This window comes from Pogona vitticeps, chromosome 3, assembly GCF_051106095.1.
Source record: "Pogona vitticeps strain Pit_001003342236 chromosome 3, PviZW2.1, whole genome shotgun sequence".
Lineage (NCBI taxonomy): Eukaryota > Metazoa > Chordata > Lepidosauria > Squamata > Agamidae > Pogona > Pogona vitticeps.
This window is the reverse complement of record NC_135785.1, coordinates 85,052,000-85,058,128: the sequence shown is the minus strand read 5'-3', so window position 1 is coordinate 85,058,128 and position 6,129 is coordinate 85,052,000.

Genomic DNA, 6,129 nt, shown 5'->3' with positions numbered 1-6,129 from the left:
TTGTTACTTTTAAACCGCCCCCCCACATCATCCCAAGGCTCCCCCAGGGCAAAAGGGAGCTCTAAGGAGCACCAGAAAATGAAACTTAGGGATAAGAAACTTTAAATAATTTAAATTAATTATTTCTTGTGCTCCAGTTTGGTTTATACCGTACTCATGGAACTGTGCTAGCAGGATTTTGCCCAATAGAGTTTAGTAAATTGCTGGAGGAGGCTCTTGAGAATCCCCTGGACTGCAAGAAGAACAAACCTATCAATTCTAAAGGAAATCAACCCTGAGTGCTCACTGGAAGGACAGATCCTGAAGCTGAGGCTCCAATACTTTGGCCATCTCATGTGAAGAAAAGACTCCCTGAAAAAAAACTTGATGTTAGGAAAGTGTGAGGGCAAGAGGAGAAGGGGACAACCGAGGATGAGATGGCTGGACAGTGTCTGCGAAGCGACCAACATGAATTTGACCCCACTCCGGGAGGCAGTGGAAGACAGGAGGGCCTGGCATGCTCTGGTCCATGGGGTCACGAAGAGTCGGACTCGACTTAACAACTAAACGACAACGACGAAACTACTAAACTGAGTGAGAGAAGAAAAAGAAGAATATTCTAGAATACTGCAGAGGTCTCTAAACAGTGATGTAGGTCTTTCATTCTTAGCTTTCACCACACAGCTCAGCTAAATGGCTAGCAGTACAATTGCAAGGAGAAAACATAGGTTGCATGGTCACCTAGAGTCTGGTCCCTTTTTTCTACTCATCCTGAAACCCTGGGAGAGCCTTGGAGAGGCCGTGGCTCTCCGTCTCCTGGCAGGCAGGGAGAGGGAGAACAGCTGTCCCCAAAGTAGCCACCTGATGAGGGTCACCTACAGAAGGAGGAGGAGGAGGAAAAGGTGGTGTGCCGGAATAAAGGAGGAGGGAGAGGAGGACTCAGGGAGGGGCTTCCTTGAGAGGTTTGGAAGTAGATGTGGAGACTTCAGAGGAGGAAGAGACCTGGGGGTAGGCCATCAAAACTTGAGATCCTAATTCTGCTATCTAGGCTAGGTGGAAAGCTGGTGGGAGGAGCAGCCTTGAGCAGCAGATCCAGGTGAGGAGAGGATGGGAATATGGACAAGAGCCAGATATTTCAGAGCCAGCATTACCACCTCCAAGACTCTGGCACCCATGCCATCCAGCAGAAGCAGTGGTGCCTACTCCAATCCAGCTGTGGCATTGGTGGTGAAAGTGCCAGTGCAAGAGATGAAGGAGGATCCAGGGGGAGCAAAGAAGTGGACCCCAGTACACACCACACATTTCTACTGGCCATTGTTAAGGGGACTATAACAGAGGGCAGATCCATCCTCCCCTCCCTTTATATGAAGTCTCTGAGTCTCCTGTGATGTTAACAGGGCCCTTCTCAAAAGGACATTCCCTGGTAGGTTAGTGCAAGGAACTCTCCCCATGTCTTTTCCAAATGTCATCTGTCCACACGACTAGGCAACGCCCCTCTGGATATTACTCCGAAAGAGGCCAGGAAATCATCTACCAGAAGCAGGGCCTTCTTCGTGGTGGCACCAAGGCTTTGGAATCAACTCCTGCTGGAGCTGCACCTGGCCCCCTCCCTCCCAAAGTTTAAAAGCACATGAAAGCACTACATTTCAGAAAGGCCTTTCACTGTAATCCTGCCGGATTTTTCAATATGCCTTACATTCTGTGTCTAAACTGTAGATTATGCCTCTTTGAGGTTTTTTTTGTTTTGTTAATTTCTTTGTATTTTTATTTTAATTCTATTCATTGCTGTGGTTTTAATCATTATAAGTTTATAGGTTGCCCAGAATAGTGCATTGCACTAATGGGGTGGTATATAAATAACATAACATAACCCATCACTCCCTGGAAGCTCCCAAACAGAGGTAAAGCCTCCATTTCTTTTCCTGAGTGCCTGTCTATGAAAATAAAGGCTATTCCTGGAGCCCATGGAGTTATTCCTAGTGGTGGAGCTATTGGAGCTGGTGGGAGAGCACTGTCTCATCCTGGTTTCATTTAGTATGGCTGGAGGATAAGGTGCATGACAAAGGGTGGTCAACCATCTGTGTACTTGCCTCTTACACACCCACCCACCCATATGGCAATACAGCAAATGGGGCCAGGGTTGTTCCAGCTTTGTCCAAGAGGTGTCACACTGCTCCTTGTTGGAAGGGGTGGCATTAGTTTTTTTAGAAGAAGCAATTATGAGATTACTCCTTAAGAAACATAACCTGGCATTTGAGTAAGTGGATTATTTTAAATTAGTCACCAATATCCTCTCTTGGCAGCAAGGTGTTTGCTGCCTGCCGGGCACTTTGGGATAACATAGACTTTCTACATCCATTGTACTGCTAAGTACAATAGATTGCATGATGGCTTGCTCTGCTTCAAGTCTTCTGTTGTACACTGCACTTCGTGCCAGGAACTGGGGATCCAGTTCTTGAAACCTATTAGCCTAATAGTATGAAAGAGCATTGGTTTTAGGGACACAAAATCAGTACGACTGGCAGCAGTACCCATAATGAAACATACACAACAATATTCCTCTATCTACCTTCCCAGCCACTGGGGAAAACCTCCCCAAAAGCTTCTCTGAGCAGCTCAGTTTTTAAGAGCTTTTTTTAAATATGCAAAGGGAGGGTGCCTGCCTTACCTCCTACAGGAGAGTGTTTCCATACCAGATTTAAGGGAAGCCCCACATAAAGTGCATTACAGCAGTCAATTTTGATGCTTCCCTTCCTCAGCATAGTGGGTTCACCTTGAGATGAGAGGTTCACCTCACCTAGACATTATGATGAGGGCATCTCAGAAAAAAACATTCTTCTTGTCAATAGCCTGTATTTTTCTTTTAGGTTGCGAAAGACAGATACATATTCATGACAACCAAAGTTATAAAAAGCATGTATAGGCTTGTTCCCCCTTTAAGCAGGCTGATGGCCTTTGATGTCTGAAGAGAATTCAATTCAAATATTTCCTTAGCTCTGGTTCGCCCTTTAATTACATTATCTCACATAGTCAGCAAGTTGCATAATATACATGGTGAAATCAGTGTTAATCCTTGTAGTTTGTTTCAGTCCAGTCATTTGCAGCATTCACTTGGAATCTACAGTAGTCTGTACTGATGAACGGAGACAGGTAAGGAAAAGTATTTTTCTCGGTGTACATTTTTAATTTGAATTTGGCAATATATTTTTGTCTTGTGTTTTAAAAGCTTATATTTTCAGTTGTCAAATTCACAATTAGACATTAATATCATCAAGTACTGTATAATCAGTAAAAGTGAGACAGAGTTCAATCCCACTCTATCTGGTAGAGTCCATGCACTTAATATGAGATTTAAAAAAAAAAAAAACCTTTCTACTGCTTTTAAATTACATCTTTTGTTAGACAACTATTTTAATGGATACACCCATGCTTTTTCACTAGTCCCTTCCTTTGCTCCTTTGCAAATGGACACATGAAAGGAACTTCATGATGAGCTCTGGCAACAACTGGGAATGGATGAAGACGAGTGGGCTCTGAAGTCATTTCACATGTACAAACCCAAATTCTTCTTTCTCCAACATTGGGCACCCTGTAGACCTTTGGCGGTGGAGCTGATCTCTGAGAGCTTAGCCAATGTCAGGAGACCTAGTATCCCTCCCTCCCAGTATGTATTGTGGGTTTATTCAGGAGGGGTGCATGGTGAACAAATGAGAAGTGCAGATGACTGGCAGGAAATCTATTTTTTAAAAGGATTCTCTGAGAAAAGTCAGAGAACCTAATAAGTTACAAAGTGAGTCCATGGCATTCATGCATATCTAATTGCCTTGAAAATAAGAAATATGTGCTCTAGACCACTGGTTCTTAACCTTTGTTACTCAGATGTTTTTGGACTGCAGCTCCCAGAAGCCTTCACCATCAGCTCTGCTGGCTGAGGTTTATGGGAGTTGCAGTTCAAAAACACCTGAGTAACAAAGGTTAAGAACCACTGCTCTAGACAGTTACCCCACATGACAGTTTTTTCACTAGACATTTACTTTTTGCGATTGCTATAGCGATTCGCAAAACAGTGATTCCTATGGGGGAATTTCGCTGAACAATGTTTGGTCCCTGCTTCGCAAACCAATTTTCGCTAGACAACGATTTTGACAGCTTCTTCTGTGCTCGCAAAGCAGGTGTTTTCGGGACCTAAGCTTCGCAAGACAGCGATCTGAACAGCTGATTGGCAGTTCACAAAGCGGCTTTCCTATGGCCGATCTTTGCTAGACAACGACGATTTTTCCCCAATTGGAACGCATTAAACAGGTTTCAATGCATTCCAAGGGGAAATGCTTTTCACCAGACAATGATTTTGCTAAACAGCTATTTCAGTGGAACGGATTATCAACCTCTAGCGAGGCACCACTGTATTTAGGTTAAGTGCAAGGCCAAGCTGAATTGGGCAGGGATGTTGGCAAGTCTTTGTGTCTGAGTCCAAGCCTTTGGTACCAAGTCCCAGGTCTGCAACAATTCAAACAGTGTTTCTCCTGTGCGATTGTTTGTTTCATTCTACAAAAGGACTTGGGAGGCATAACTTTGGATGTGACGTACTAAGTTGGGGTGTGATACTTTGGGACACTATTTGACTCTAGTACAGTATCATCTTATTATTGCATTGCTACATACATCAGTTTAATGCTAGATCACCTCTACACAAAGATAAAAAATCAGTATAAAATTGAAAGAACTCTGATAAACTCCATCAAACTACAATTTTTTCCATAGTATGTATGTGTATACGTTTGCAGGTGAATGGAGAACTTGAGAAGAGTGTCCCTTTCCCCCTACTGTTGTGCAGCCCTTTAAATAGTTCCCGCATCTTGATGGCAGATTATGAAAGGAGAGCCAGGCATTGGCAGGAGGGTGGTACCTAAGGAAAGAGGCTGTGGGCATGGGTCGATGCACATTGGATTGAGGGGCCATCATTGATACTGGCACTGAAACAACCCTGGATCTTTGTGTGGCCAGCTAAATTGAATGAAACAATGCAACAAGTCAACACAAAGCTAACAGAGTTGCACCCTCAGCCCCTTCCTCTAAAGCAGGTCAGGCACTGAAGTTGAGTCCAAGACATTTTTCTCACACTCAGTAATTCTGATTCCCCCCCCCCGATTGCCAATCTATTATGATTCAGTTTCAGTTTCTTCTGTTTCCAGCTTCAGTCATCAATATTACACTTCTAAGTTATTTGTAGCAGCATCAGCAGCTCCTTGCACTTATTCTGCAGCTCTTTCATTTATACTTCCATGTTAATGAACTTCAAATAAGCTGCGTGCTGTGTCTTGTCATCCACCACCAAGACTGCAGTCTGCTTTTTTATAGGTTTCGCTTTCTCTGCTGTAGAGTAAGTTTAACTGAGGCAATTAGTTCATGCACCCGTCCCCTTACCAAACAGGATTATCTGGAATTGGGTTGACTCACCAATATTGATGTTCTAATACTAAAAGCTTCCCACACATTGATGTTCCAATTCTAAAAGCTTCCCGCACCATCTAGAGGGGGCCAAAGAATTATTAAGAAAAAATGGATCCCTAGGGAATCTCAGAACCTGAAGGGGGAGTGGAGAGAGTTTTAATTTCATAAAGTGTAAGATTTCAACCACCCAATAATGATGGCATCTGGTCTGTGTAGTATACATTTATGCCAACAGAATTTCAATCAATGTGTTGTATAGCATATAGAACAAAGATGATTACTGTTATAGCTATTTTCTATTTGGAATTTTGACATGAACATCCCAGTTTTGATTTAGGAATGAGTTGAAGCAGACTAAGTCTGGATTGTTTCAAGGGAAATGTGGTATTTTCTAAAGAAGGTTTTAACTGATTCTCGGGGTTGGAGGGCATTCCTAGAAGATACGTTTTATGGTAATAAAATGTTTTGCTTTAAAAAAAATAAAACCGGCATTATAAACTGGATGATTACCATTCTTAGCAACCTGGTTTAATACACTTTAAGATATTTTTCCTGTATTTCACTACATGTTTTCAGTACGTATTTCACTCAAATATTTTCTCTTGAAAACTCATATTTTCAAACAGCATAGGATATTTCATATGGAACTACATTATTGTTCTACCTTTTTCATTACAGATCGCATATATGGCTGGTTTT